Here is a 24,131-nt window from a genome sequence, read left to right on the forward strand (position 1 = left end):
CTATTCTATCTATGGCCCACATTTGGACTGGATCACTGAACTATTGCCCAACTCTTATAAGCAAAGCACTAACATGCACCAATCAACAGGCAGCCCATAGCAGAGGCATCAGGAAGGTCAAAATACACACACATAAGAAATTGGCAGTACATTATAGAAGAAAGCTATTTCTAAAGATGAACTTTGGCTACTAAAGCCTTTGAGTGTTATTCAACCTTTGTTAGGAAAAAAAAAATCAGTCCCAATGTAACCTGTAATAATCTAGCTAAAAAAATGTTGAGAGAAATATAGTTTTATTTTGCAACACATTATTTTCATAAGAACATGAATCAAAGAGATGGACTATGCTAATTTCTTCATAGCTGAATTGTTATAGGATATTGTTCTAGTCTTTACTAATGACTTTTTGAGGTTGGTTATGCTGTGATTAGGATTTGGAAGGATAGAGGTCTAAGACCTTTCAAAAGAAACTTTTTTTTTTTGGTTCGGTATCACTACAGAAAAAAAGCATTAAGCTAACTCTGACAACCTAACGAGGATAATGGTAATTGCGTGTAGTCATTGCTTATGCTGTTTCAAATGATGGGAATGAATTGAAAGGCAAAGGTGTCAAGCTAACCACAAACTTGAATTTTGAAAAGTCATAGTATAATAAGCAATAACATCAGTTGTTAGACTTACTAAAACTTACACCAAAACTTACAGATGCAGCAAAGGCAGTTCTAAGTGAAAAGTTCATAGCAATAAATGCCTACCTAAAGAAATAAGCAAAAAAAATCTCAAATAAATAAGAAAAATATCAAATAAGTGACCTAATAAAAGCATCTAAGAGAAAAGTTCATAGCAGTAAATGCCTACCTAAAGAAATAAGAAAAAAAAAATCTCAAATAAGAAAAGTCTCAAATAAATGACCTAACTTTACACCTTAAGAAACTAGAAAAAGAACAAACAAAGCCCAAAGTTAGTAGAAGAAAGGAAATAACAAAGATCAAAGCAGAAATAAATGAAATAGAGGCAAAAAGAGAAAAGATCAATAAAACCAAGAGCTGGTTCTTCAAAAAGATAAACAAAATTGACAATGTTTGGGTAGATTCAGTAAGACAAAAAGAGAGAGGGCTCAGATAAATAAAATCAGAAAGGAAAGAGACCTTAAAACTGATACCACAGAAATACAAAGGATCTAGGTGACTACAATGAACAATTATATGTCAACAAATTATACAACCTAGGAGAAAATGGATAAATTTCTGGAGACATGAAATCTGGATCATGAAGAAATAGAAGGTCGGAACAGACCAATTACTAGTAAGAAGATTAAATCAGTAATTTAAGAACTCCCTACAAACAAAAGTCTAAGACCAGACAGCTTCACTGGTGAATTCTACCAAACATTCAAAGAAAATAGAAGAGGAGGAAACATTTCCCAGCTTATTTTATGAGGCCAGCATTATTCTGATACCAAAACCAGACAAAGATATCACAAGAAAAGAAAGGTCAATATCCCCGAAGAACATAGACACAAAATTCCTCAACAAAATATTAGCAAACCTAATTCCACAATACATTAAAAGGTTCACACACTATAACCAGGTAGGATTTATGTCAGGGATGCAAGGATGGAAATCAGTTTGATACACCACATTAAAAAATGAAGGATAAAAATTGTAGGATCATCTCAATAGACGCAGCTGAAAGCTTTTCTTCTAGGATCAGGAACAAAACAAGGATGTACATTTGTGCCACTTTTATTCAACATAGGATTGGAAATCCTAGCCAGAGCAATTAGTCAAGAAAAAGAAATAAAAGGCAATTATATTGGAGAGGAAGAAGTAAAACTCACTGTTTGCCAATGACATGATACTACATATAGAAAATGCTAGGGGTGCCTGGGTGGCTCAGTCAGTTAAGCATCCAACTCCTGATTTTGGCTCAGGTCACGATCTCACAGTTTGTGAGTTCAAGCCCCACGTTAGGCTCTGTGCTGACAGCATAGAGCCTGCTTGGAATTCTCTCTCTCTATCTGCCCCTCCTTGGCTTGCACACTTTCTCTCTTTCTCAAAAATAAATAAATAAATGTTAAAAAAGAAGAATATCCTAAAGACTCCACAAAAAACCCTACAAATCTGTTAGAACTAATAATGAATTCAATATAGTTGCAGGATGCAAAATCAATACACAGAAATCAGTTGTATTTCTATACATAACAACATACTATCAGAAAGAGAAAGTTAGGACATAATTTCATTTACAGTTGCATCAAAAAGAATAAAATACCTAATAAGTTTAACTAAGGAAGTGAAAGTCCTATACACTGAAAACTATAAGATATTGATGAAAGAAACTGAAGACACAAATAAATGGTAAGATACTCCATGCTTGTGGAGTGTAATAATTAAACTTATTAAAATGTCTATACTATCCAAAGCAATCTACAGATTCAATGCAATCCCATCAAAATTCCAAAGGCAGTTTTCACAGAAATAGAACAAAGATTTCTAAAATATGTATGGAAATATGAAACACCCCAAATAAGCAAAGAAATCTGGAAAAAGAAGAACAAAGCCAGAGGCATCATGCTCCCTGATTTCAAACTCTATTGCAAGCTATAGTAATCAAAACAGTATGGTATTAAAAGAGACATGTAGATTAACAGAACAGAATAGAGATCCCAGATATAAACGCACACATATATGGTCAATTAATTTATGACAAAGGAGCCAAGAATATGCAATGGGGAAAGGATAGTCACTTCAATAGATGGTGTTGGGAAAACTGGCCATACACAAAAGAATGAAACTAGACTACTAACTTACACTATATACAAAAATTAATTCAAACAAGATTACAGACTTGAATGTAAGACATTAAAACTCCCAGAAGGAAACCTGACATTGGTCTTGGCAATGATTTTTTGAATTTGATACCAAAAGCAAAGGCAACAAAAGCTAAAAATTAACAAGTGGGACTACATCAAACTAAAAAGCTTCCACACAGCGAACCATCAACAAAGTGAAAAGGCAACTTACTGAATGGGAGAAAATATATATGTGATAAGAGGGTGGTAGATATGCATAAATATATAAACTACTAATACAATTTAATAGCAAAAAATCTGATTACAGAATGGGCAGAGGATTTGAATAGACATTTTTCTAAAGAAGACATGCAGATGGTCAACAGGCACATGAAAAGATGGTCAACATCCCTAATCATCAAGGAAATGCAAATCAGAACCACAATGAGCTACCACCTCACACCTGTTAGAACGGCTATTTATCAAAATGATAAGAAATAGGGGCACCTGGATAGTTCAGTCGGTTAAGTGTCTGACTCTTGATTTAGACTCAGGTCATGATCTCACAGTTGTGAGTCAGGCTCCATGCTAAGCATGGAGTCTGCTTAAAAATCTCTCTCTCTTTCTCTCTCTCAGTCCCTCCCCTGCTCTCTTTCTCTCTCTCTTTCAAAAACAAACAAACAAACAAACAAACAAGTAAAAGCAACAATGAAAAGTTCAAACTAGTGATGAAGTTATTTTTGTTCATTAGGTTATGGATATACTTTCTTTCGATTAAAAAAAAAATTCATAGAACTTACTCATGGCCTCCCTCCCTCCATCTCTTCTTATCACCCTATTTCCACATCCATATGCTATCAGGCAGTTGAAGAAAAAGAAACAAATGTGACCGGAACTGCTTCTGTGGGGACACTCTCAGTCCTCTGTCCTCCTCAACTGCAACTTGCACTCACTTATCTGAAAATCTATCAATTTAATTGTTTCAATACTTCCTCTCAGGGGAATCTGCATTTCCTTAACTGTCTTTACAAGATGTAGATTCAGGTTTTTTTCACAGGCAATTAAGGAAGTATGGCAATTATGTTCGTATGTGGTGGTGGATTCTGCCTTGGACTTGTCAAATTTTTCAATTTCACCACTTCCCCAATTGAAGAAGCCAGTGTTGCTTATAGTTTAATTGCAAATAAAGATATATACATAGGTTTGCCTACATCATATATATTTTTTTCCTCTCAAAAGTTATAAGAAATATTTAGGGATTTTTCTGTCCATATACTTCATGGATTGTTCCTACTGATGTCAGAGTAATTTACATAGAAGTAGAAGAAAACATAAATATTTTGCACTCAAACTTCACTAGCATGTTCTTCAGTGGTGCTTTCCTCACAGTCAATCTCCACCAGTCCCCGGCTCTTGGTTAGCGTATGCTTGAAGAGTCTTTTTCACAAAATCTTTCTTCCCTAGAACACTCTGCCTGTGAAATTTCCCTGTAAATACCTGAATTTTCTGATTCACCTAATAATGATCTAGGAATTGAGGACGTTTCCTGCCTGCTTTTTCACCCCCTACTTCGTGAAAGGATTAGACTGTAAACAACCTGGTAGGGATCCTGCAGGCCAAACTAGGGCTGAGCTGATCTCAGCAGGCAGGGAACCTGTGGCAGTCCGTGAAACACAATTATGAAAATAGAAAGGATTCGTCTGTACTTTCAGGAAGACATTATGTTGTTTCCAAGACGAGACTTAGCAAGTAAGCCGCGTTAAAGAAACCAAGCGAGACAATATGATTTCAAAGAGTCCAGCAGAGGTAGATTTCAAAAAGTGCCGATTGGCCAGGGCTTTCTCAACTGCAGCTTCATTTTCAGTGTCTGCCAGTGGCCTGCACCAGACGCTTGAAGGGAAGTCCATTCGTCTCTCACCAATGAAGCCCAAAGTACTCGTGCTACAAAAGGATTCCTTTCTTGTCTCCAGAGGCAAGCATCAATTTGTGCCCCAGAGTCTGAGAGTTCATAGCTTTCTTTCAATTTTGTTAAGTCTGCACATGCGTGGTTCCTCCTGTGTGATTTGGTCCTGAGGAAGTGACCCACCCACAACTCCACAGAGCTAATTAACCCCATACTGAGTGGGTTTTTCCCCTCATTTCACACATCCACTCAGTGCTTTAAATGACCCAGCAGTAGCATGATCAGATGATTTTTTTTTTTCTTCTCAAAAAAAACTGTATAGTGATGGGAGAGCTAGGGTGTATCTGCTCAAATTCAAAACAGCAGTGTAACCCTAAAATATTGCCCAATAACATTTTATCAGAGGGTGCAGAAATGCTCAAAAATGCTTGAATTAAACCCTTTAATGTTATTCAACTTATTGAAGTTTCCATTTTAAATAAGTAATACATAATAAATACTGAGGTAGAGAAGTTTGATCTCTATCCAGATTTTTTTTTAACGTCTCATTTTGCTAGAAAAACTAAAAAAGACCTAGCCTCCTTCCTTATCTTTAAGAGCCTCAAGAGAAGGGCCAATGAGAAGAATGATATAACTCATCTTTTTTTCCATTTCAAGGAATAGGCTCATGTTTTTCTAGATTTATTTTTGCCAAAGTGAATGCCTCGAAAACTCAGAGATGCTCACTGTTTTCTAACTCTTCAAAAAAGAAAAAAGTGAACATGATGATGGTGGGTGATTTAATGGAAGCAGCTTGTCGACGTGATGAAACTGAAAACGCTTTTACAGAATATGTCCACATGCTAAAATAAAAACAAAATCTTTAACATCATGTGTATGGTGTAGAGTGGTTTGTGTCATTGCAGAAGAAAGGAGAATTGTTAATTTAGACAGTAAGTGTGAGGTTCTGCTAGAAACCCTCATGGGTACATCACGGAAATAGTTCTTGGTCAGACAAATGGAGCCAGACAAGTTCTAGTTCTTTCAGAAGCTATCGAAAGGGCAATCAGATTTTAAGTCTGTCATCTCTGCTACATGATAAGAAAAATTCTTGGCTATTTCCTTCAGTTAGACTAGTCTATGACTTCAGAATTTTAAAGATTTATACATAAATGGACAAGAAAATGACCTCCCCTGGATGTCCCATCTTAGGCAAACGGTCAGTTCTCTCTCATTCTCAAAAGCCCGTGTGCCAAACTGGCTCATTCTGGTATGACTCGGTCATAGAGCATGCACGTCTTGTGTGAACTTTCAACCTCTCTTTCCTCTGCAAAGTGATTTATGTGCACACTAGTAAATGCCCAAGAATTCCATAATTCTTAGCACAGCAGAGAGTCAGTACAAGGGGAAACCTATCTAACATTTAAAATTCTTATTTGAAGTGTCTTAAATACTATGCTTTGGGACCAAAGACCTTATGAAGTTCTAAAACACATTCAATATTGTTCCCTAAGCTTCTTGTAGGTGTGGCTGCTAACCAGGAGTGTCAGGTGGGTAAAACTGATTAAACAGGCAAAAAGGAGGTCCAATGAGGCACAGGTTGTGTGTGTGTGTGTGTGTGTGTGTGTGTGTGTGTGTTTTACCTACAGTGGTCAGAAATTTTGTATTTGACATATAGCCTAAATCAAACTCTTATATCTGTGCTTCCAGTCTTTGGCTGAAACTGCTTCATCTGCAATAGGGTTGTTGTGATTTCCAAGATTCCTGTCCATCAGGCTTTTTCAGACTCACTGATGCTTGGGATTCTGAAGCCCTTACCGTGGTCTATGAGACCCAATCCCTCATTACCTCTCTTGACCTCATTTCCCATCACTTTCATGTAAAAGTGGTCCAAGTATCAAGAGAATATGATTGCCTAGATGGGTGAACAAGAACAGGAATGCGAATGGGATTAAAACGAATAAATCAATAAAAATCAGTGACTTTATGCCCTTGTTAAAATTCAACTATCTCACTGGAGAACCTAACAAAGTTTCTGAACTTTCCTTGAGAATTGGTTACATAAGGAAGAATATGCAAAGCATTGCCCACATGGAGGCATGTATTAATTCGTTAATTTAACAGATATTTTTTCAGAGTCTATTATTAATTACTCTGCTAATTGGACTTTACTCTTGCTCTCAAAGACCTTTCACTCTCATGTATGCTTTAGACAGTTATACCTCCATTACCACTGACGAGTTATTAGCCCACCAGGTTAGGTAATGTAACAACCTCCCCTTGTTCCTTATTCATTCTTTCCAATTGCCCTGTGACATCCACTAAGGCCTCATGAACGACCTCCTTGTGGTCTATATTATCAACTCTATTTCTTACCTAGATAAGAAACCCCTTCCCCACCACCTACATTTTCTTTCTCAAACAGCCAAGAAAATATTACAAAAATCTGCCCAGAACTATTGAAGTGTTAGAAATGGGTCCTTACAGACCTATTTGAAACATGAATTTTTTTTTGGAACAATTAATGGGGCCTCAGCCCCTAGGAAGCATATCTTGAACTACAGGCAAATTATGAGTCAATGGTCTGCCAGACACAGCACTCACTACTCTCCAGGATAGAACATTTCAGCACACAAAAGAGGATCCTGGTTTTATTCGAGTAATCCTCATCTCAGAGAGGATTTAATGGAGCACATGTCTCTGGCCTCTATGGTCCTTATATAGAGGAGTACCTCCATCATATTTTAGTCTTTTCTAAACTTCACTATCTTAGGTCACTATGTTAGTGAACATGGGATAAAAGACACTAACTCTTCCTCAACTTATTAAATTTTTTCTTCCTCATATGCCCAATAAACAAAAATGGAAGGATTTAATATATGTACAGAACAGCAAATGTTCTCTCCCTACTTCTTTTCAAATACTTCCTTTTTATTATAAACAGTGGTGATGGAATTATAAATACCATTGTTTTACATCTATGTTAATACTCTTATTATCTTGCATAAACAGAAGTGAACAAATACGTACATGACACCAATCAATCCCTTCTTTAAAAATGCAGTTTTCATCTTTCTAAATAGTAGAGGGAGAATTAATGAATTCAACTTGTAGTTTACCTGTTTATATTTTGAATGTTAATAAAGTAAAACCAAATTATTTCTAGAGTTCTTTTTAGAGATGCATCAGCCATTAACACTCTCCATGCCAGCATGGGATGGGGGAGGGAGAAACGAATGGCAGTGGGTCCCAAGAGCCATTGGTGGCTTAAGGGGCTGGAGAGGATGTTAAGCTGCTAGGGCAGGAGATTCCGACCTGTTGGGTAGGTGGGAGATATTTGCTGGCAGTAGAAACATTGTTTTTGTAGAACAAATGGCTAGGAGGAGGTCATGTGGGGCACTAGGTGAGAGGAATATCCAAACATAAAAAGCACTCTTAGGGGACTGGGGCAAAGGGAAATCACTACTCATTCCATCTCCTCACTGGTTTTCCTTCTTCTCTAGTGTGCTTTCTCTTTTTATTACTACATTTTCTCTCTCTCCCCCGTTCATCAGCTTTCGTTCATTTGCCTCTTTATAACAAAGAAGCATGTAGGGACAATTTTAGGAGACAGTGAGACCAAAAAAGAATTTAGAGAAGACTTATGATAATATACTATACATTCATATGTACAAGAAAATACAACCTATATTTGATTGACCAAGAACTAGAAACTGGGACTTTTGAGATTTAAAAAATTCATGGTATGTCTGGTCATATTAATCTCTAGACCAGCTGGTTTTTAGCTGTGCTGGAAAGAGCTTTAATAGAGTCATGAGTAGGAAAAAAAAAAAAAGGAAAAAATGGAATTTTATAAGGATTTATATTTGTAAGGAAAAAAGGATCTTCTTCATAGTTGTCTATTGAAGTTCTCACCCAAATTATTTTTTGAACTTACAAATAGACCATATCAAGAGAAGGAGCTTAAAAATTCTCATAGGTTTAGGCAACTACTAAACCCTGTGTATTATGTTCATCATAGTCACTCAAGCAAGTAGAGGATAAGTAGAGCATGGTATCTCACAGCGAATAACATGGTTGGTTACTTCGCCAGTCTGACATAGGGAGACAGGGCCCACAGGAACAGGGTCTCCTTATGAATACCATAAAGAGACACCCAGGTTCATCTGAATACATAGGGCATGAGGGGTTAGTTGTACAGTGTCAAATGGGAATTACCTAAAAGTATTCTCTAACCAAGCACCAACTTTTTAGCCTTGTCTTTTTGGGGAAAAAAATCCAATATAAAGCTTATGAGAATACTTTATTTGGTCACTGGTTGGGGGAAGGTTGCTGAGACAAATGACCACATTTAATGCCTAAAGGCAGGAGGAAACAAGGAAAAATAAACACAGAAAGGGAGAGTGAGTGCCAAAAGAAGGGTGCCAGCTCTGGAGACTCACTAACAGAATAGAGAATCTTAGAATGAGAGAAATAAATGAGCATGCTTTAAGGAAACATCAGTACATTTTTGGAACCAGGGGCAAAAAAGTAAAAATATTTGCCTCTTGTCATTTATCACCATTGCCCCATTTATTCTACTTTTATATACACAAGTAACATGCATTCCCTAAGGATCTGCAAATTGCAACAATGGTGGTCATGATGGCAAAACATTAAGTTACTTTAAATCATTGGCTAAGTTGGGAATGAAATCTTAACCTGCAGGCTTTTTCTGGGTCCAGTCTATGCCCTCCAAAGTATTCAGTCTGCTTTCTGTGGTTTCTCTCTGACCGGTGTCAAAAGATAAGTGTGGTAGGGGCAAGCTTCTAGAAAACATGGTTGCACAAAACAAGTACTCTACCTTCTTACCAAAGAGTTTTCGATTTTCGCTTTTTCTCTTTTTTTCCCCCCAGATTATTAATCTCCAATTTCTTCTCTACCATCCAGGACCCTCAAGGTTGTTAACTTTAAAGCACCTCATCCATGGTTCTCAAATTTACCTGGCTAGTTCTTGAGCCCAGATGAACCTGCTCATGTGTGTTCTCAGCTCTCAGGCTGCTGAACAATGCTGGAGAAGACTTCCCAAATTGTACAGCTTGGGGCCTCTCCAGAGTCCTGGTTTCCAGCTGGTGTTTCAGAACTGTTACAGTTCTTTTATTGTTCCCAGTAATTTTCCTTTTTTATTCCCTGGCTTCCATTTATCACTCTAATTAACTCCTTATAACTTACCTCCTACTCTTCATTCTCAACTAACCTTGTATCTTTTTTCAAAGAGAAACAGAAGTCATCAAATTGCATCTCATCCTTCCATCTCTCTCAGAACCCACCCATAACATCTCAGAGACCTTTCTGTCTACTACTTACAACCTGCTCCAGGATGTCATTATATTAATTACTCCTTTCTTCTGTTTTTTTTCCATTTTGTTTATTGCCTGCCAACATGCTTCAGCTGCCCTCATCTAAAACAAATAATAAAAGCCATAACAAACCAGCAAATAACAAACCATCTTCTGTGGACAACATCTTTCCCTTCTTGTACCACCTTCAAGCTTCCTAAAACCCACATTTATTCCTCAATGCATTAAAATCTGGTTTCTTTAGCTGTTTCTAATTAAACTGTCAAGGTCACCAAAAACCTCTGAATTGCTAGTTTTCAATTTTCAGGTTCATTGATGAATAATTTACATACAATTCACCCATTTTATACCCTTCTATAGTTTGAAAAGTTTTGAATTCTGTGCTGGTTCCTTGATGTCTGTAAAATAAAGACCAAATGCCTTTGATTCCTATACAATTTCCTTCTGAATCTTTAGCAGTCTTCCCCACAAAACCCACTGTTGGTCACAGATTATTCAACAAATGTGCTATGTACATTCATGCCTCTTGGACTTTCTTCACGTTCCCCCTCTATATTATAAATACACAAGTTTTTGTGTAATATAGTAAATGTTATTAATATCACCATATCAGTTTCCATACAGACTCATTAAACTAGATGTTATTTTGAGCAGTTGATGTTTTCAAAATAGAAATTAACTATCAAAATAGTACTACCTTAAGATTTGTTATTTTAGTATTATGACACTATATTTAAATTCTGCCCCCTTGTACCACAGAACACGACTATATTTGGGAATAAGGTCATTGCAGATGTGATTAATAAAGTTAAGATCAGGTAATACCGGAGTAATCTAATATGACTGGGGTCCTTATAAAAGGGGAAATTTGGACTCAGACATGAACACAGAGAGAACACCATGCAAAGATGAAGGCAGAGATCAGGGTGATGTTTCTAGAAGCAAAAAAAAAAAAAAAAAAAAAAAAAAAAAAGAAAGAAAGAAAATACCAAAGACTGCCAGCAAACCACAAGAAGTTAGGAGAGATCCATGGTACAGATTCTCCTTAGAGCCCTCAGATGGGACTAACTATGTGGACTAACTAGGTGTCCAGCTTCTACAACTGTGAGACATAAATTTCTATTGTTTAAGCCACCCAACTTATGGCACTTTGTTATGGCAGCTCTAGTAAATGAATACGCTTAGTAAATGAATCATTTTTGAGTACATGTGAATACTCATTATCTCATTCACTTATCAAATACTGAGTGCCTACTATGTCCTAGACATGCTCTAGGGTGTTAGGATGCATGCCATCAAGATATATTTGTTGAATAAATGAATGAGAATTTTATCATGTTCCTGCATTTTCTTTTTTAAAAAGTTTATTTATTTATTTTGAGAGAGGGAGAGAGAGAGGCAGAGAAAGAGAATCCTAAGCAGGCTCTGCACTGTCAGCACTGAGCCTGATGTGGGGCTTGATCTCACTGATTATGAGCCAAAATCAAGACCTGAGCCAAAATCAAGAGTTGGACCCTTAACTGACTGAGCCCCCCAGGCATCCCAGTTCCTGCTTAATATTAAGCAATTAATATATCAATCAACATAGGATTGATTGAATGAATGCTTTCCACTTACTCATTTGACAAATATTTCCTGAATACTTACTATGCATCAAATACCATTCTGGACCAAGAGGATAAAGTTATTGGTAGGACAAATTCTCCACCTTCCTGGAGCTTAAATTCTAGTGGGAGAAACAGACATCAACCAAGAAAACTAGTAAATAAATTACATAATTTCTCTCTGTGCCCCACACTGACAATTATACACACTTATCCTTCTAATTCTTCAACAATGCTCAGGGCATCAGTAATACTTTAAAATATTCCTAAATACCATGCCCTGTTCTTTTTCTTACATTCCTGAAATCTCTAAATAATCCTGAAATATCCCTAAGATTAATGAACTTAAGCTGTTCCCTAGACTTTCTGATTTAAGTATGATTTTAGGAATTTGCATGCTACTTTCGAGTCTACAAAATAATGATCAACACAATAAAGTCTGATAGTGGGGGCAGGGTAATCTATAGGCAGTGCACAGGTTGGAAGTGTTTGGGGATGGCTCCACCTCAAAAGCTGTGTTTCTCAGTCAGTCAACACATATTTCTTAAGCATTTACTGTGTGCCAGCCCCTGTGCTGAAGATAGTGGAACTGTGGGTAGAGCAGGCATGGTGCTGAGCCACACTGAGATTCTAATCTACAGGGAAACATCTGAACAACTAATATCATAGTCCAGTCCTTAATTTCAATGATGATAAGGATATATGAGAAGTGTTAGGAGGACGCCTGGGATGGGGGACTTTGCCATGAGGGTTTTGTGAGAAGGCTTCCTTGGGGAAGCAATGCCTAAACACTGCTTTGGGTTTGGGGTAGGGGTATTTCTTTGAGCAGGGATGGCAAAGTCTTATATTTTTTCTTCCTCATCTCCTTTCATCCACGTGCACACATTTCAAACACTTAAAAGCATTCTTCAAATATACTAAGAACACCAAAACTAAAACAAGAGAAGGGCCCTCCAGAGGAAAGAGGCCAAAAATAGAAGGAAAAAAAAAACCCCTAATCTCACCATTTGTTTTGAAAACACCCCAAATGATTAAAACATATTATAAACTAAAACATATGAACTAATCACTTGCCAAGTTTCATTTTTAAATCAGTGCTGTTTTTGAGGTTCATAAACTGAGAAAGAGTCTTCAAATATGAACTTGGTTTTTCTTTTCTTGGCCTCCACTTGGCTTGAAGCATTTGCTATTAGGCTGTGTAGAGGGAAAGGGATCCAGCTGGTTAGGAACATGTGGCACACATCTACTAGAATGTAAGCTCCACGAGATCAGGGTGTTGTTTGTTCATGATGGCATCCCTGATACAGAGAAGAGTGCCTGCAAGATAGTCGAGATTCAGCAATCATGTGCTGAAAGACCAACTGAATGAATATTCTGGGACTTTGCAGGAATTTTCCAACTCTCTTTTCTTACCCAGGCTACATCTTGCTCTAGGCCAGTGGTTCTTACCCTGGGGCAATTTTTGTCCCCACCAGGGTACGTTCGGCAATATCTAGAGACATTTTGGGTTGTCAAGACTGAAGAAGTTGCCACTGACATCTAGTGGGTAGAGGTCATGGATGCTACTAAACAACTTACAATGTGCAGGACGGTTCTGTACAACAAAGATTTATCAGTCCCTAAATGTTAACAGAGCCAAGGTTGTAAAATGCTGCTTTAGGCCCTTTGTTTCTATTGGGTTATACCTGGAAGTACAATCCTCCAATATATTTGAGAGGAAGTTGAGTCCTAGAGGAAGCAACCAAAAGAGATTTCTTACTTCATTCTCCTTCCTTCTTCCCAAAAGAATTGCCTCCACCCTAATGCACTTTGGGAGACAGCCATTTTGCCTTTTGCCCTCATGGGTCAATATGCATTTGCTGGGGAAATCATCTAGAAAAGTCTGTCTCTACAATGGCAGTGAATAATTTTTATAGCTTATTGGTAATTTCCCTGAGTTTACCTAAGAATATATCCCGCTTTCAGTAAAATTAGCTTGTTTACAGACTACTCATGTATCCCTAAGAAAAAGGAATGTCTTCCCCTAACTCAACCAGTTTATCTGTATCTGGTCAGAAGCTTTGCACCAGTCTAGCTTTATTCATAAGATCAACTTCATGAATTCCAACAAAACCCAATAATGTGCCTGTAGGAAGACTGAGTTTATAGCATTTCCTCTGCTTCCTTCCTTGCCCTGCATATTAAAATAGTACTATCTGATTCTAGTTTTAATGGGGAAACTTCCATGGTGCCAAAGGAGTACATGTGCCGATTTCCCAACTCTGATGGTTGCTCCAGTAATCTTGGTATTGTGGCATGTGTCCCAGTTACCATAGAGACTGCATACACTAACAGTGTAGCACTAAGATTGGTGGGGAAGACACATTTCACAGAAGCTTTTTTGGAGGGATAAAGATAAGACACAAGAAAGAAAGTGAGACTGCCAATAAAGAGGCACAGCAAAGAGAAGTCCCTGACAATCACAGATTCTAGAAATTCGGGACAACAGAGATTACAACTACTACTATAAGACCAACATACACTTTCCATTCAAAGGCTGTCTCTGTCAGGAAAATTTCAACTATGAGGAGAAAGAACAGATACAAAATATTCTAAAATAAAAAGGTAAATAAATGAACCAAGGTATAGAGGTACCAAGGTATAGAGGTGACAAAAGCGGTATGGCCACAAAACATGTTTAGATAATTCAAGCCAAGGAAAAAATAAGTAATCTAAGAGCACAATGAAACTGGAAGTTATATTTCTATAGGATGAGTGACTTACAGAGAGACTGGTCCTCAGGGAGTAACTGAAGTTCTAAGTGCCTCTGTTTCCTTCACTGCAAATGGAAAGAAAACCAGAAAAAGATGACCACCCTCTCATTTTTTAACAGAGGTCTCCTTAAATATCCCAATGGTTTGTGTTATGACAGATGAATTTGATCCATGCCAAAGAAAATCGGACAAAAACTCTTAGAGGATACGTAAATTAGGGGACATTGTTCACCATGCAAATATGTTCATTCCATAGTTTTTTAAAATAATGAGAGCTTAGAGTTCACGAATGGTGTGAATTCATGCATGTTCTTTTTCTTTGCATACAATTTTGAGGTATGCATTTTTACAGCTATCAGGCATGTATGCAATGTAAAGAGTCCAGGTGTTGAATTGTAGATGTTTTTAAATAAGAAGGCTGGGACAGGATGTGGGCTGGTATAGGGGATGAGTAGGAGTGAATTTAAGAGGAAATTAGTCTAGGAAAATGTCAGATAAGTGATCAGAAGTTCCTTAATGTCCAGGTCACATCTGTCTATGTTTATTCCACATACTTCACACAATTATGTCCATTGCCCATTAGACATCCATGTCTCCCAGTCTGAATTAACATCAATATGTTAATATCTTTCAAATCTGTATTTTAAGCCATTAGTTCTCTCCTGACCTCTGGCCCTCTATAGCAAGTGACCTACTGGAAAATTCCAGTTGGATATTTCAATACGGCCAAAGCTGACTCATCTTCTCCCTTAAAGTTTCTCTTATTCTGTTCTCTATGTGAGCAAATAGCATCACCATTCACCCATATGCCCAAGCCCCATACCTGGGAACCATCTGTTGCTTTTTCATCACCCCTCAAATAATCATCAGATTTGTAATTCTAATGTAATTTCTTTTAATAACTGAGGGAGGTTTTTGTGCATAGAAAGCAATATTTACAGTTAATTGGATTTAAAACTATTGTGTGTGTGTGTGTGTGTGTGTGTGTGTATATATATATATATATAATACTCTATCAGTCTAGTAATTTCAGTATAAAATAAGAAAAAAAAACTTTAAGGAAGGGTGAGGCCACTAGGTAGAAAATATGGAAACTCAAACTATTTCAGCTGTCAGTCAGGCAGTTGGAAGAATGAAAGTTAGGGTCTCATCTGGGAATGCCTTCCAGAATGATTCTAACAAAGTCACCAATGAACACACTGAATATTTTTGTAGTAACTATAACAATGAGGGATTCTAAGTCCATATCCTACAAAGGGATTTTTACAACTCATGTCTTCTAAGTTCCAATTCCACTCTTACCTACCTCTTTTATAACCACTTTCCACTTTATAGCCTGATAAGGATAGGCAGTATTTTATTTTCCCCATCAACCCAGTTTCTTCATTCTGGTGACCTTTTACTTATTGATGTTTCTCACATTTCTAGGTCTCTTGTTCTCGCTGTACCACATTAGCTCAGGCCTCTGTTGTCTGTCACTTGTGATATGGTAACAGTCCACTGTACTATGTTCTCTTTATTTTTCTGAGCCTCTGCACATGTCACTACCTGTGTCTAGAATGCTCATATTCCCTGATAAACATTTACCAAATGAAAAAGAAAAGTACTTTAGATGTTGCTGCTTTGGGTGCTAAACAGAAATAGTGGCCTATCTAATATTCTGGATAAACCTGCACAAAGTACACTTACTTTCAAAATTAATTTTGAAGAATCTGAAAATTTTGCCATGGAGAATCATGGGGCCCATGCCACAATATTAAGTTTTGTATTTAATAAAAACATCTGCAAACTCAGGGAAAGAAGCACTCATTCTTTCTTCATTCATCCAGCAAATATTTACTGAATACCCTTTATAGGCCAGGCACTGTTGTAGACACTGGGGATTTCTTAAAGTAGAAAATAGACAAAAAAAAAAAAAAAAAACAAACCACCCAACAACCCAAAACCATACAACAAAACCCTGCAATCATTGGGCTTATATTCCGTGGCAAGGGGAAATAAATATATAAATAAAACCTATATCTGAACAGAATAAATGCTATGAAGAGAAAGGAAGCAAAGCTTCTCAGTGAAGCTTGAGAGGAGTGTGTGAGGGATCAGGTGCTCAATAAGGACATGGAAATTAATAGGGAAAACAATGTATAGTGCCTTCTGGACTACTGTAAAGGCTTTGGCTTTTCCTTTGAGTAGATGGATTCCTTTGAGAGAGTTCTGAGCAGAGCAGTGATTTGGGCTGACTTAAATGGCCTTACCTACATTACAAAGAACCACTCTGGCTACCGTTTTGCGAATAGACTATACGTGGCAAGGCCACAAACAGGGAAGATAACTAGGAGGCTACCGCAATAATCCAGGTTAAAAGGTGATAGTAGTAGGAGCGGTGAGGATAGGAAGTGGTTAAGATTCTGAATGTATTTTGAAGATCTGCAGAATTCGTTGCTAAAGTTGAATTTGTGATGGAAATAAAAAACTGGGAGAGAAATAAACCTTTGGGTTTAGCAACTCTAAGGATGAGGTACTGTTTATCAAGGCGGGGAAAACTGTATTTGCTGAGTAAAATAAGGAATTCCACTTGGGGATGTTAGGTCTCTAATGTCCATTAGACTCACAATGGAGCTGTCGAGGAGGCAGCTGAACATGTGGACCTAGAATTTAGGCCTGGACTAGAGGTACGGGCTGGAACCACAAGCTTGGGTGTGACAATGAAGGAAGTGAATGGAGATAAAGACAGGAGGTTCAGGGATTGAGCTCTAGGTCCCTCCAATGTTTACATGTTTCAGAAATGAGAATACACCAGCAAAGGAGACTGAGAAAGAATGGCCACTGAGGTAGGACGAAAATCAAGTGAGTGTGGGAGACTGAAAGCCAACCAAGTGAAGAAAGTGTTTTAATGTGAAAGAATAAGGAGCCATAGAAAACAATCCTGGCAGATGGGGGAAAGACAAGACTGAATTAAAGGACTTGGCAACTTGGAAATTACTGGTGATCCTAGTGGTGGGTGCAAACGTTAATGAGAGAAAGATCAAGAGAGAATTAGAGCATAGAACAGGAGAGTGTCTGTAGTTATTGGAGGCATTTCTTGAGAAGCTTTGGTATAGTGGGACTCAAAGGAATGGGATGGTAGCTGGCAGGGATTGTGGGTTAAAGAAGAGTTTTTTAGAATGAGAGAAATTATGACATGTTTGGGGGCTACAGGAAAGATTTAGAAGATAGGAACAAATTGGTAAAGAGAAAGCAGGGGTATCTTTCAGGGGTACTGTTCACGAGTGTGTGCGAACAGGGTGGGATTGAATGCACAGTGAGGGTGGACTGAGACGAGAATGCACAGGGATTATCCACAGTTATTGGGGAGGAAGCAGTGTGTGGGCATGCCTGCAGATGGGAGGGTAGGTGTGCTGGAGAGCCAGTGTTCAAGCAAGTTCTTTTTTGACTGTTTCTATTTTCTCAGTGAAGTAGGAAGGAGGGTCATAAGTTGAGAGTAAGAATAGGGAAGGAAATGTTGGAGGTTTGAGAGAGGGGAAAGACAGGAAATGCTCTTGTGGAAATACGGGGAAGAGAATGGATAGGGAAGTGTAATATGGTTGCAGGGCAGATCTAAGAGCCTCTTGGAGTGATCAGGAGTTTACAGTGAGAGTCATCAGGTTACTTGTGTATTTTTCTCCAGCCACTGTTAGCTGGCATCAGGCCTGGAATAGGTATGGAACTGCAGATGATCACTATGGTGGGGATTTGCCAGGAGAGGTCAGTGAAGAGAAGATGAAAGAAGTTAAGGGCATATGCAAGGAAAAGATTAAAATTGTTGTCCAAGGAATCTAAACTATATAAGGAAGTGAGAATATGAGGGGCTAAGGGTGGAATCAATGAATGAGAGGTCATAGAAGGTTCAGGAGTTGTTGTAATAAGCGGGATTGCAAAAATATTAGGTGGTGGTTGAAGAGAGGGATGCTTGAAATTGAGATTATGGAAAAGTTGTAATTATTAGTAATTAAAATGCCACAAGTGTAACCATATAAGTGGATAGCTACAGTAGGGTGGAGGACAGATCATAAGACAATCAAGGAATTGAGATGCAAGGTGTTGGGAAAGATTATATATTTAAACACAAAAATGACCAAGAACTATCATAAGGTGGAAATAAAAAGAGGTCAGTGAGCCAGTGACAAAAATCTTTAAGAAATTGAGGGTGGCAGCCAAGGCTTTAGTGGGTCACTGCAACAAGGAGGGGTTATGGGGCCAGAGAGCTTTCTTACCCCCTCCCCAAGTTTTCCTTTCTCTCTTTCCATCTTCCCAGTTTATATGACTGGCATTAGCTAACTCTTAATTTCCCTGCCTACATAGCTATAAATCACCTGTGACGTCCCTTTGTTCATTCTCTTCAAATTATATCCAAGTCCTAAGAATTTCTACTTTCAAATATTTACTCTTTTCTCTCCATTTTGGGCCATCACTACTCCTGCCAGTGATTCTCTTTTCTACCACTCAGTTTAATGTTCTTCATGGCACTGATGACTCTCTGAAATTATCTTGTTCATTTATTTGCTTGCCTTTTGCTGGAGGGAGGTTCTAATTTCCCTCATCAGAATGGAAGTTCAAAAGGAGAAAAGCCTTGTCTATTTTGTGCCTGAAACATAATATACCATCAAAAAATATTTCTGGAATGAATTCATCAGTGACCCTATCGCATGCTGAGGAATTCTGATCGTCTCCGTTTCACACACTGGCCTCACTTTACCATCCTAACTTGTTTCTCCTTACTCTTCAGCTCAAACCATCCATTCCACCCACCAATGGCATTTTACAGCTTCCCCAAAACACCCTGTTGATTTCTATCCTCACGATGTTATCATATTTCTCCCTGTTTTTAATGTCGGTTCCCCACACACCATTCTTCAAGTCTCAGCTTGGGTCTCATCACCTGGATGGCTTTTCCAGGATTACTCTAAGGTCAGCTTATTTCTCCCTTCCAGAAAATTCTGCTATGACTAATAACATCAACTGCCTTATTTTTTCTAATTGATGTAGGTGTGTCAATGTCAGTCTTATCTTCTCACTTGGAACATAGCATCATTTTTTGGCTTAGGGATCCTGACTTATATCTATAGTTCACTCCCTAATAACTAACAATGTAGGACCAGATAATGGATGTTCAAAAAAAATACCATGGCTTCATTGGACAGTTTTACTGACTTCTGTCTTCCTCAACAATCTGACAAACCTGACTCCTGTCTCACCTTTTATTCTGCTTTTAGCTATATCTGACCATTCTTCCTGCTATACAGATACTGTGTCCAAAACCAGACCCTCTGTCCACCACACAGAATTCTACACCCTTGCATTGCAATTTCCATAACTAAATCATTATCTCTGCCATTATTGTTCCTGGAGTTTCTTGGCAATTTTAGTATATTCAGGACATAGCTGCCAAGATCATCTTTCTTGGTGGATTTGATTCTTTCGTTCAAAAAAATCCTTGCAATTCTTTTTCATCAAACTTTATGTATCCCCTTGGGGTTTATTTTTCCTTGGCTCCATCCTTGGTCTGGTTCTCCTCCACTTTTTCTAACTATGTTCAGTCCCTGCTTTTAACTCGATTTGCCCTTTGTCTCATTTGAGGGAATCAGCTTTCACACCTTCTTTCAAACCACCCTGTATATTTAGAATAGTTTCTCAAATAATATAAAATTTATAATATTTATGAATAAATGACACAATGCCAAGATATTCTGTCTCTTCTTTCAAATAACATCTGAAGATGCACCTGCACCACTGAGTTCTATATTTAAGATATTGAATAAGTATCATTCATCCATCTGTTTTCATTCTGTCTTGAATTTTTTGGGACCTGCTTAAGAGTTGTATTGTGAGGTCTTTGGGGCTAGAGACTGTCTGGCATAGTTCACAAACTGGCCTTTGCTCTGTATATTCATGTTTCTTTGACAAATAAATAATAATAATAGCCCACTGTGCATTTTTACATTCCACTCATAAGTCCCTGGAAAAAGGAAAACTAATAAACAGGGATTATAATAGAAACACTGAAACAAAACTAACCTCTTACCAGGTTTTGCTACAGTAACATAGACGTCTATAGACTAATATTCTAATAAATAATTACCTACTTAAGTCATTTGTAAATTGTTCCTTTGCCAACATTATGTATCATATCAAATGCCTATGTGGTTTATAGGACAGGGAAAAACAAGTAGAACATTACAGCTATGTGGGGGATCAGAGCAAAAGCAGCAAAATAAGAGGTTTACTCTGCTGGGTGCACAGTTTGTAAGAATTAGTCTCACAAGTAGAACTACTTGACAGAATATGTGCCTGCTCTCCAGCTTCCCTCCCCCCCCTTTCCCTGCAGTGCTCCACATCTCTTTTCAATAATGGAAGACTTTCTTTCTTCCTCCTTCTCCCCTCTCCTCTCCTCTCCTCTCCTCTCCTCTCCTCTCCTCTCCTCTCCTCTCAATCTCTTTCTTTCTTAAATTTCAGGTGGGAAGTATACATTTTGTGTGAAAAATCTGTTTTCCTGTGAGTATAACAAATGTTCTGCTTGAAGCTGCTCTATTAAAATGGCAGTATGTCTAAGGAAAAAAGAGGGGACTGTGTTTAATGGCTGGAACGCCCCCCTATTTATCTGCAGATGAGCTACATTTAAACTCCAGTATTCAAAGGAAGACCAAAATGTTATGATTGCCTTGTTACTGCAGTGGCCACTAGATGGCAGGTCCAAAAATCTGATTGGAGCTTCACAGGAGGGCAATTTTTACATGGGAAATAGAATGTTTCTGCCACTCAAGCCAGTATGGGTTTATCAATAAGCCTCTTCTCTCTGTCAATACATTGGGTGGATAAGACAATATCCACATTACTTCACAGGGCTGCAGTGAGAAGGAAGCCCTTTAATATCAAGGTCTGTAGAGTACTGTCATCACATACTCACATACCCAGATGCAGCTGGATCTTGAAAGTTCCATCAACAAACATTCTCAGATCTGGTGTTTATAAATGTTCAGCTGTATTTCATTATCTAACAGTCTTTGTAATACCTTGCCATAGTCTCAAAGATATAAAAAGTAGTGGTCTAATCTACCTCTGTAGAAACACATGGAGAAGACTGTCAAACAGGCTGGATGGGTAACACATAGCTGTATTCTGTACACTTAATATATATTTACCAGTAGTTCCAATTGAGTATTTTATATCTCTATACACCTCTCTCTCTCTGCCTCTAATTTTCTATATAGAGGGTGACCATATATTCATGCTAATTATTCTGGAAAAAATAATGTTTATGTAGAAGAGACCTATTATTTAATAGAAAAACATAATTAAGCCTCATGACTGAAACTGACATGAGTAAATTTAGGACAAATTCTTTGTTGTACCCGGTATCATTTCCATTTTCGTGCACTGAAAGGGAGACTTCGAGAAGTGGATCTTATGAGAACATAAAAGAAGTCATTCTGAGGAAAATTCTTCTGAAAATAGATTGAATTCCTCCCTTCATAACTTTTTTCTTTATCTTTTTTTTTTTTTTTTTGGTTACCAGATTATTCTGATATGAGTGATTTGACTACATGGACACTGAGCACTTTTCTTTATCTTTTAATTAAAGAACTGACCTTACGATTTTTAAAAGTAAAGAATCACAAGTTCTGAGATAATTTATTATTCTCGCTTAAGAAAATATGTTCTAGAGTCAATTGTATTTTTGTACAAAAGCTGTGACACGCATTTTGATATACATTGAAGCATTGATACCAATTAAAATTTTATAACAATGAAAGCAACACAAACTCAATTATAGCCATCCGACTCAGTTACCACTAACCTTAGGTTCCCTTTTTCTTTTAAAATTAGGTACAAGACTATCATTAAACATGCTGATTTCATCCACACTTGGTCTGTATATTTGGACTGTTAAAGATCTACATGAGATATAAGAAGAAGAGAACATATATACTAGCCATCAGAATAAAAAAGAAAGATTTTTTTTTTCGTAAGGAGTAAATATGGACTATCCTGATTAGCACAGAAGAGATTTTACATCAGCACTAGCTGACTTCCTTTAGTTTGGCAGTAGAATTTAAAATACGATGACAGAAACAATTTATGATGAAGCTCCATGGTTATTTCTACATAATCGTGGTGATTGGAACTTAACCCTTGCTCCTCCCCTGCAAAAATGCTACAACTTGTACCTCCCTCACTGAAAGAGCTCTGGAATGGCAGCTGACACCTGGGTTTTACTCTGGTTCCGACAACGCCTCAGAGGATGAGACCCAGAGGGTTTGGCCTCACTCGCCTCCTCTTCCTTACCTTTAAAATGAGTTTTAAGGAGATAACCTATGATTCCTCTCTGCTTTCAGGTTTAATATCCAGTGAAGTAAATTAGTATGCATTACATATTTTCTTCTCTTTGATAAATGAATTTGCTCAGATCAGAGAACAATGGGTTGTGAAGGAGCTTATGTTGAAAGCTAACATGTCCCTACTGCCACTGTGGACCCTACCCATGCAGGTGAAGTTGGAACACATCCTTCTTCCAACCCCCCCTTTTCCCATTCTGCATCACTTTTCCATGGACTCCCCCATAATCTCAAAGTCTAAATCCCACCCTGGAGACCCTCCCTGACCCTGGGAAGTCACTGGCTAATATTAAAAAAGCACTTTGTCTTTTCTCTTGGGCACAGAGCTCAACTCCATTGCCCAGCTCTCCTTGCAGCAGGTGACCAAATTCTGGCCAGTGGGTGTCAACAGAAGTGACAGGAGCTGCTCCAGCCCTGGCCCAACAACATTCCTGTGTAATCATTGCTGTTTCTCTTTACCAGTCTTCTGACTGGAAGTCACACCCAAGGTGACCTTGGAAGCTATGTGCTGAAGATGATGGAGCCTCTGCCAGCCTGGGTCCCTGAGCACCCTTTACACGAGTAAAAGAGAAACTTCTATTATATTTAGCCACTGAAATTTGGAGGTTTATGTATTATAAAAACCAACATTACCTTAACTAAGACCCCCTCTACACCAGAGATTGGCTCTCCCTCCAAGACACTTTATTCATGTTTCTTAGACCATGTTTTCACCACGGAATGAATTCTTTACTGGTGTGTAAGACCGTCGAGGACAGTACACGCTTTTTTCACTTTCTCATCCTCCATGAAACTCTAGTTGAGAAAATGTTGAATACAATATAGTTTGGAAATTATCGGAGGTGGTAAAAAACATCCTAGCTTTTTTGTCTTGTCCTATTTAGGTAGAAGGTAGAGATGATGAGTTTTTCTGGTGGAGAGATAGAAGTATGACATCCATAACCTTTTAATATATTTTGTATACTGCCTTCCTAATAACTGTGCTCCCCCAAATACAGTGCAAATTAAATATTTTGCAAAGTTAAAACAATACTAAAGGGAGGGATAAGTGAAGAGATAAATTGAGAAATATGAGAACTAAGGGATTTAAAAAAATGTGATGTCTACCACCACTACCCCTTATGAAATTATGGCTATAAACTATTATCTCAAGCAGATCACTGAACTTTTGGTACTTTACTCTCAGTGTCAGTATTGACCTTTTTGAGCCAAATTCCTTGGACATTTTCTGTTTTATTTTCGGTTGGCCTTACCACAGCCCCTCCCTGGAACACCTCACCCTTGGTTTCCTCAATGCTGGCCTCGTTTTCTCACTCTCTGGCACTGACAGTCCTCTCTTGTCTTTTCTTTGGCTTCACTTTCTTGTCCACTCCTTGAGACTGGGTTTCCT

General features: G+C 37.9%; 1 protein-coding gene across 4 annotated transcripts in view; it reads right to left on the reverse strand.

The window, feature by feature from the left end:
• ZBTB20 (zinc finger and BTB domain containing 20) overlaps window positions 1-24,131 on the reverse strand; it is a 761,798-nt gene that overhangs the window by 166,607 nt on the left and 571,060 nt on the right. For 2 of the 4 annotated variants that reach the window (XM_042998567.1, XM_042998566.1), the window contains one exon: window positions 14,383-14,437. The exons of 1 other annotated variant lie outside the window; for it this stretch is intronic. The gene's annotated coding sequence lies outside the window, so the exon portion shown is untranslated. Of the gene's footprint in view, window positions 1-11,662; window positions 11,742-14,382; window positions 14,438-24,131 lie in introns of all 4 variants that reach the window. One more of the 4 variants, XM_042998569.1, reaches the window with a different exon arrangement.

Source organism: Panthera tigris, chromosome C2 (genome assembly GCF_018350195.1).
Source record: "Panthera tigris isolate Pti1 chromosome C2, P.tigris_Pti1_mat1.1, whole genome shotgun sequence".
NCBI classification, from domain to species: domain Eukaryota; kingdom Metazoa; phylum Chordata; class Mammalia; order Carnivora; family Felidae; genus Panthera; species Panthera tigris.